The sequence below is a fragment of the Leuciscus leuciscus genome (assembly GCF_965113295.1).
Source record: "Leuciscus leuciscus genome assembly, chromosome: 9".
Lineage (NCBI taxonomy): Eukaryota > Metazoa > Chordata > Actinopteri > Cypriniformes > Leuciscidae > Leuciscus > Leuciscus leuciscus.
The window spans coordinates 29160973-29170369 of record NC_138733.1 but is presented as its reverse complement, the minus strand read 5'-3'; the positions used below and the strand labels follow the sequence as shown (position 1 = coordinate 29170369).

Genomic DNA, 9397 nt, shown 5'->3' with positions numbered 1-9397 from the left:
GAACGATTAACGTGCGACCTGCAAATTTAAAAGGGCGCCTTGCAAACATGACAAACACCTTATCGTCTGAAGGGACTGTTTGGTAGGCAGGCCCCGAGGCATGGCAAGGAGACGCAGTGTCTCGTTCCCTGTTCTCAGGGAACATAGGTTACAATCGTAACCTGAGACGTTCCCTTTCGAAAGGGAACTCGCACTGCGTCGAATGACGCTTTGGGGAACGATATACCAACGCCACCATGCTAAGGGGAGTGCCTGCCAGGCGGCAGTGACAACTGTCAGAACTAGCAAATTCAAATGAAACGCTAGAACCACTCACCCTCAGGTCACACTGGGCTGTCAGTGACAGCACTCCCTACGGTCATAGCCCAAGCTATATGATACCACAGAAAACCTCCATAAACATAGTTTAGTGAAAGGTCTTTCTAGGGAATGTGGCTAGGGAACCCAAGGGAACCTCAGCCAGTCACTATTCAGGGGAACGTGCCACCTGAAATGCCACCAGGCAGGCCTGACCTGGTGCCACAACATAAGACACTACAGTCTGGCCACTTCCTGTCTGTCTGAAGACAGAGCCTCTGGACACTCGCCTTTAGGAAGGCATCCAACCCGAGGAACTGCGAAGCAGGCAGTGAACCACTCGGCCCGGATCTCAGAGACGGGATATCCTGGAGAGTATGACTCAGCATAGTGCTTAACAACCCTTGCCAGCGAGGGGAGTTTCTCTACTCGATCCCTGGATCGACCCAGTGTTTGTGTTTCAAAACACTGAGGAGGCCTGATCTATCTGGGAGGCCTCATGAGAGGCCTACGACCGACTGACCAGACTCAGGAGACCACATACTCATAATGACCCTCAGAGAGGGGAGCATAACATCTACCTGATAGGCAACCAGGCTGTAGCAGGATAAAGAGGTTCCAGGAGGGAACCCGTAGCAGAGAACAAAAACTTGGGTCGAGCCAGGGCACAAGCTCACCTACGGTAGCTGCCTGATAAGGACTGCTAAACTGATAGTAAGCGGCCACTAGCTTACAAAACCCAGCACCACTGTGAAACTACTCTCAGGGAGACCTGGAGCGGCCTACTACCTGACAGCCACAGTATGTGGGAGCTCACCTTCAGAGAGGCCTGGTGAAGCCTACTATCTGATAACCACATATGTGGGAGTTCACCTACAGAGAGGCCTACTACCTGTTACCAGATAACCACCTTAAGTGGAAACTTAAAGTAAGTTGGAACTCAACTTCAGGGAGGCCTAGTGAGGCCTACTACCTGACAACCATGACATGAGGGAGCTCACTTTCAGGGAGGCCTGGTAAGGCCTACTACCTGATAGTCACAATATGTGGAAGCACACCTTCAGGGAGGCCTGGTGAGGCCTGCAACCTTATAACACCATACCTGGAAACTCACAGTGTGCGGGAGCTCGTTCTACTATCTGACAGCCAAGACATGAGGGAGCTCAACTTCAGGGAGGCCTAGTGAGGCCTAAAAGCTCATAGTTCAAAAACGGGAATTCAATTCCAGGGAGGCCTGTGGGGCCTGCCACCTAGTAACCACAGTATGTGGGAATTAACCCTCAGGGAGACCTCCTTCAGGGACTACAGCCTACTACCTGAAAACAGTCTAACAGCTGGATACTAAGAGCCCTAAATCCGGGTGCTTACAGTCCCAGGGCGGCCTGCTAAGACCTGCCAGACTGGGCTACATGGTGACTACTGCTGGGGACTCGCCTAACAGGGAGGCCTGGTCAAGTCAAGTCAAGTCAAGTTTATTTGTATAGCGCTTTTCACAATACAGATTGTATCAAAGCAGCTTCACAGTATTAAATTAAAATAATACAACAAAGTTTGTTTCAAGAGGAATTTATTGATTGATAAAATTAGATTAAATATCCCCAAAATATCCCCAAAATATCCCCAACTGAGCAAGCCAAAGGCAACAGTGGCAAGGAACCGAAAAACTCCATCAAGTGACCTAATGGTGTCCTAAAACTCCATCAGGTGACCTAACGGAGAAAAAAAAACCTTGGGAGAACCCAGGCTCAGTCGGGGGCCAGTTCTCCTCTGGCATTTATGAGCTAGAGGACGGATTGTAGTTTGATCTGTAGGATTATATGAATGCCTGGCTGAAGAGATGCGACTTTAATCTAGTTTTAAACTGGGAGAGCGAGTCTGAGCAACGAACAGTATCAGGAAGACTATTCCAGAGTTTTGGAGCCAAATGTGAAAATGCTCTCCCTCCTTTGGTGGTTCTGGATATCCTAGGTATGACCAAAAGCCTTGAATTTAGTGATCTTAAAGAGCGCGATGGATTATAGGGCGATAGAAGATCCGTTAAATAGACTGGAGCTAAGCCGTTTAGGGCTTTATAAGTCAGTAGCAATACCTTGTAATTAATACGGAACTTTATAGGTAACCAATGCAGTGATGATAAAATCGGTGTTATATGATCATATTTTCTTGATCTCGTAAGAACTCTAGCGGCGGCATTTTGGACTAACTGTAGCTTGTTTATTGAGGATGCAGGACAACCAGCTAATAAAGCATTATAGTAATCCAGTCTCGAGGTCATGAATGCATGAACTAACTTTTCTGCATCAGAAACTGATAGCATATTACGTAGCTTAGCAATGTTTCTAAGGTGGAAAAAGGTAACATATGAAATATGATTTTCAAAAGACAGGTTGCAATCGAGTATAACACCCAGGTCTTTTACTGTAGAGGATAAAGTAACAGGACATCCTATGATGTTAAAGTTGTATTGTGCGAGGTTTTGTGGGCGGTTTTTTGAACCGATAAGTATTACCTCTGTCTTGTCTGGATTTAATAAAAGAAAATTACGCGTCATCCAATCTTTTATATCTTTAACACACTCTGTCAATTTGGAAAATTTAGCGTTTTCATCCGGCCGTGATGAAATATATATTTGAGTGTCATCAGCATAACAATGGAAACTAATTCCATGTTTCCTTATAATATTTCCAAGTGGCATCATATATATGGAAAATAACAGAGGGCCTAATACAGATCCCTGCGGCACTCCATAGTTTACTGGAGTTATGATCGATTTTTCTCCATTTAAATAGACAAAATGGTAGCGGTCAGATAGGTATGATTTGAACCAGCTTAGTGCTTGTCCTTGAACACCAGTATAATTTTGTAGTCGATCTAAGAGTAATGTATGATCTATAGTATCGAACGCAGCACTAAGATCAAGTAAAACTAGTATTGAGATACAGCCTTGGTCAGAAGCTAAAAGTAAATCATTTGTGATTTTAACGAGCGCAGTTTCAGTGCTATGATGCGGTCTGAATCCAGACTGAAACTTTTCATAGATATCATTTTGTTGCAAGAAAGAGCCCAGTTGAGCAGACACCACTTTTTCTAATATTTTAGACATAAATGGAAGATTTGAAATGGGTCTATAATTTGCTAGATTATTATGATCTAATTGTGGTTTCTTAATGAGAGGTTTTATAACTGCCAGTTTAAATGTTCTTGGAACATGACCTAAAGATAAAGACGAGTTAATAATATTGAGGAGAGGCTCTTCCACTACAGGTAACACTTCTTTCAGTAGTTTAGTTGGTATAGGATCTAATAAACATGTTGTTGTTTTAGATGAAGTGATAAGTTTATTTAACTCTTTTTGTTCTATAGTTGTAAAGCACTGTAATTGTTCTTGCGGGGTGATAATTGAAGCTGAATTATAAGGCGCGATTGAAGATTGAACGTTTACAATTGTGGTTCTGATGCTTTCTATTTTCTCAGTGAAGAAAGGCCGGGCCTACTAGCTGATAGCGAGTCTGTTCTGCTACTTTAACGAACACTGCTGGAAGCATACCGAATTAAAAAACGTATCTATCGTTTTTTCCCTTAATGTATGTTCCACAATGTTGGGACCCACCTCCGAGGAGGCCTGTTAAGGCCTACTACTCGGCAGCGAGCCTTCCGCCAGAACTACCAGGGCCAACCAACAAAGGTGAGCTGGCCTAGGAGCCCTTTTTGGGGGCTACCCGGTCAAGGAGGCCTGCTGGGGCCTACTACCTAACCATGCAGCCTTCGTGGCAGAAAGCTGTTACTACAGCGCTTACAGCATCCTGGTACCTAATCACATTGCCAAAGGCAGTGTACTCAGCAAAAAGCAATACCCTTATAGCAGGGGAGTACAACATACGCCACTCTGCCTAGTGGAGGCCCCACTTTAAGGGCCTACCTACTATATGCATGGGCGTCAGCTCATGGCAATGCTCTGGCTTCAAGGGAGCGGAGTTCAAAAGACCGGAATGAAATGCAGTTAGAACTCCCTGCTCAACCGGAGCCATCGTGGTGTGAGGTAGATAATACAGAGCTGAGAATGGACTACTCAAAACTACCCTGAGTTAGCAGGGGAGTAACACCATATGCCCCTGAAATGTTAGACAGGGAGCGGGCCTGCAAGTGGCTCCAAAGGGTGACAGGGATTTGTCCTGTGCCCAGCCTAGGGGAGCGGGGGCTTGCTTGCAAGCCAACCAACTTTCACCCATCGTTCGAGCGGTTCAGCTCAACAGGCTGAGTGAAGCCAGCTCTAGAGGCCTAATAATAAGTAGCTCTGTTCGGCAGGGTCTGGCAAACTATCACATCGCAGAGCGAAAGACAGCCTAACCCTGCCTGAAGGATCATACCTCAACTACCACCTTGCATTACTCTATCACCCCTGAATGCAGTGAAAGGGGCGGGCCTTGGCCAACAACTCCCATTTAAGGGAGGAGGCTGAAATAAAGGGGAGGAAGCCTAACACCTGATGAGTGCGGCAGCTATACTTAGCAGAACGCCTCCAATACCCCTAGCATAGCCTAGGCCAGCTACAGAGGCAGCCCGGGTGAGGGCCGACCTACAAGCATAGATCTACCTGAGGGCTCGGAGGAGCCACAGCCTACTAGATTGAGAGGCTGTGAAACACTCAACCTACTGAAACCTTAGAGCTCAGGGGAGCGAAGTACTCAGGATACCAATGTCACAAACCGATAGGTAGGACATAAGATCTATCTGAAGCGCCAGTGTCAGTCTAAGCCTAAAGCAAAAAAGCTCTTTTTTTTTTTTTTTTAGGAAGACCAACTACTCTACCCCTGGGTGGCTAAAAGCCCTGAGGCTAAATAGAAATGAGTGGTGGCCCACCACGCATATCAAATGTTATGACAGGAAGGCCATCACATACTCAACACGGGAGCCAAATCTTTTTTGAGCTTCTCCCTAAATCGTTCTAGCCACAAGCTGGGGGGAGGCTTCAGGGCCCTGAAGTCCAATACCTTACCTCATTGCTCCTCTAGGAATGACCCCCTAGATCTATACAGGGAACAAGGTCTGTAGAGAAATACAAATCAGTGTTAGTATACACACAGAAATTTTTTTAAAAACCAACCAGTTCACCTGTGGCGTGCGGAGTGAAGACTCGCCAGAGAGTTCTTTATGAACCTGGGGTCCATCACCTTACATGCCTGAAAGAGGCGCTCTCACCAACCAAGCCGAGGCGGGCCATCAGAACTTTGTTCTCATCACAGGCCCAGCCCCAGGCCTGGTGTAAGAAACGCCTGGGGAGTCGGGAAAAAGAGGAGAGGCTGGGATTGTACCGCCCTCCAGGAGATGATCCATCACCAACGCTGTGATCGTTTGTATTGGATCACCTCCCTCAGATCCTTCTTTTTCCTGCGGGAGTTACGCCTCCTCTGTGACCTGCTCCTACATGGAGGGGGTGCACGAGAGGCGACACTAGCCCTCTGGCCCTGTCTACGGCCCTCAGGTCTGTCCCGCCTGTCTGGGCTCGGACCCGGATCTCAGCGGTATACAGGTCCTAAATGCCGCTGAGCGCGCCTTCGCCTCCCTGAACTTTCCGACCACCGCCTCCACGGAGGTGCCAAAAAGTTCAGAGGGCGAAACCGGTGCATCAAGGAGAAAGGCCTTCTCTTTCTCCCCGATGCCAGCCAGGTTCAACCACAGATGCCTCTCTGTGGCCACCATTGCCGCCATCGAACGACCGATCGAAGCGGCAGTATGTTTAGTGGCCCGGAGAGCAAGATCTGTGGTGCGGCGCAGCTCAGCCACCGCCTCAGGGGACAGCCCTGCCCCCTGGTCGAGATCCCCCAGCAGGTCGGCCTGGTACGCCTGCAACACCGGCATAGTGTGAGCAAACGTCTCGTCAATGGGCAGCATCGACACATGCTGACGCAAACGTCTCGTCAATGGGCGGCATCGACACATACCCATACTCGCCGATCCCCTCAACATCAGCGAAACTAGCCCGCTGATGTCGGTGGATCCGAGCAGAGTATGGGTTCTTCCATGCCCTCTCGATCTCTGTATGGAGATGGGGAAGAAATGGAAGGCTCGCCTGAGCTGGTGGTCTATGGCCGGGGAGAAATCGATCGTCCAGCATGCTACGAGCAACTTCTCCCCTAACGTGCCGCCATGGCAGTTGCAACCTGTCAGTGGCGCGTTCCATTACATCCAGCAGCTCAGCATACACGGGGCAGGGTGGCTGAGAGGGTTCAGGGTCCACCTGAATGACCTCCTCATCATCCATCACCTGCCCGTCCTGAAGAGCACTTGTTGCAGGAATAGTCGGAGAAAAATCCTCTTCGTCATCCACCTGCAACTCACCCTCGTCATCCGCCGAATCATCTGAGAGGTTAACACCCCTCTCAAGGCGATCGGCGAGATCCCTCTGGGAACCCCATGACGCGAGTCGCCGCTCTGCCTCAGCGCGAGCGGGACCTGAGCCACGAGGTACAGATGGTAAGCCCTCCTCACTCGAGAAGAGGGCTAGACGAGAGCGGAGCGTTTTCAAAGCAAAACGCTCACAGTTTGCACAGACGGCTCCCTCAAGAGCCGCCTGTGCGTGCTCTTTGCCCAGACAGAGAACGCACAGTTCGTGTGTATCACCCGGCGTCAAATACCTTGGGCACGGATCCGCACACTTCCTGAAGCTTTCAGCCTTCTCCGTGCGTTTCATACTCTTTTCTTTGCCGACTTTTTTCCAGCGATAATCAAACAGACAGTCCCTGAAGACGAAAAGATGTTTGTCATGTTTGCAAGGCGCCCTTTTATATTTGCAGGTCGCACGTTAATCATTCACGTTAATGATTCACGGGCTGTCGCCGGTCATTATGATTGCCGTGATTTGATAGTGATTTCAGACACCTGTCACGCCTGAGGCGTTCCCCAAAGCGTCATTCGACGCAGTGCGAGTTCCCTTTCGAAAGGGAACCAATTGTTTTTGTGTGCAGATCTCAGAGCCTAGGCTGCCTACAGAGACGTGTTTTTTTGACGGCATGCTTATGGGGCGGGCAGCTAGCGGATCGTTAGGAAAGAAAAAATTGGGGCCTGAAATCACTGATACAACCTTTAAGAGGAAAATTCAGAGGCTGATTTTGCAAAAAAATCCACATTCAAACCAAAATATCTGACTTCCTGTTGCTCGGAGCTAATGACTGTAAATTAGAAAATTGTCCGGCTCGATGAGACCAATATGTGTACTGATTTTTGTGACTGTACATAAAATTAACCCCCCCACTTTTGTCAAAAGCATTTAGAAAGTGACACACTTCCTGCTGCCAGTTGGTGGCACTATAACTTTGACTAACAATAGTTACATACAAGTGATCGGCCTCTTACCACGAACACACTGCTGAAGTTTCATCAAGATCAGTTAATGTATGCAGAAGTTATAACACTTCGTTTTGATCTTTTCTCGCCATAAATTCGTTTCCTCGCCACGGCCAAACCGTTCGAGATATCAAAAATCCGTCCGCAATTTAGCATCCTCAATGTCTTTACTTCATGCTGACCGAGTTTGGTGGCAATTGAAAGAATTGCCTAGGAGGATTATTTCAAATTCCAGAGCAAACGACCAAACAACCCATAATAGCCGACTTCCTGTTGGGCTGGCGTAAAACTTGACCAAGGGAAAGTTGTTTGGCCCGATGAGATCTATACGTGTACTGAGTTTCATATTAAGGCGAGACACGGCAGGCAAAAACATCGATTTTTCATGCAGTGGTCAGTTTTGAGATTTTGGCCGAGTTTACTCCTTCAATATGTATTATTTCAAGCTGCTATAAAGAAAACGCTGAAAATATACATTACAATGTTTATTTTATTACATTTTGTTTACTTGCGGCAGTAAGTTTCTCCCGAATTTACCAGGAAGTTAGTATTCCATCGCGACATGCCGAGCTCCGTCTGTTCACTGAAGTCTGTCATGTCCGGGATCGTTGTAAAGCTCTGAGTCTCATGCACAACGCTATGTAAACCAAATATGGGCATTTCCTTTCTATCAGTAACCAATCGTGAATGTCCAAAGGGGGATTTAAAGCTAATGACGAAATCTCATTTAGAGCTATTTAAATCTTTAACTGCCGTTTTCTCAAAATAATTTTTTTGCGTTTTTTTGTCATTCTCCAGTAGAAACATCTCAGCCTATGTAGCACCTATGTACACCAAACTTTCCAGTTATACACTTAGCAGTATTCTGAAGATCTGTTCAGAGGGATTTGTTAATAAATCATTCCTGGCCTGATTTATGTGACATTTTAATTTTAAAAAAACTCGAAAAATCGATATTTTAAGGCTATGGACAGTAAATTTTGATTTCCTAGGTAATGAAAGCATATATCCTGAAATCCCTCTGAACATCTTTTGTCATCTTGTGTGTAATCAAAATGTAAAAATAATTTTGCGTCTGGCTTTATCATATTTTCAGATATATCTACTGAAAAAATATGTAAAATTGCACATATTTAATGAGATAATACCTAATTTGCATAATTAAACATAAAAATTTCAAAAACTTGTAAAACATTTTTTGTATGAACTTGTGTAAGTAATGAACTGAGGAAGTTTCATGGTGATATCTATTATTTTAAAATTTTACCCTATTCACCTGTAGTGTCTCGCCTTAATTAATGCAAGCGTGTTTGATCTATGGACCAAGTTTTCAGACCCCGTTCAAGGGGGAAAAATCCCCCCCACCCCTCACACACACAGAGACAGAGAGAGAGAGAGAGAGAAAATTCTCCAGAAAAATCCACATTCAAACCAAAATATCTGACTTCCTGTTGGTCGGAGCTAATGACTGTAAATTAGAAAGTTGTCCGGCTTGATGAGAACAATACTGCCCTACAAAGGCAAAACGCCGTAACATCATGTTTGGTCAAAAATGAGTTAGTGTCATTTTTGTGGTATTTGAGACCTCCTTTATCATGTGAATAAATATCGTGAGTCAATTTGATTGTTTTAACGAGAAAATAAAGGGCCATGACAACCGTAACTTCCAAAACCATACGAGAAACCACAGCAGAACGCCGTAACAGTTGTTACGGCTCTTTGCCTTTGTTCCAGCACGCTGAAGTTGAGTTACGGT

At 46.2% G+C, this 9397-nt stretch overlaps 1 protein-coding gene across 1 annotated transcript in view; it reads right to left on the bottom strand.

Annotated features, from left to right (window-relative positions):
- Window positions 1-1942: 1942 nt before the first annotated feature.
- The window catches only part of LOC309505668 (uncharacterized protein), a 96106-nt gene continuing 88651 nt past the window's right edge, over window positions 1943-9397 (bottom strand). Inside the window, exon 2 of the mRNA XM_082179138.1 lies at window positions 1943-2006. The gene's annotated coding sequence lies outside the window, so the exon portion shown is untranslated. The remainder of the gene's footprint in view (window positions 2007-9397) is intronic.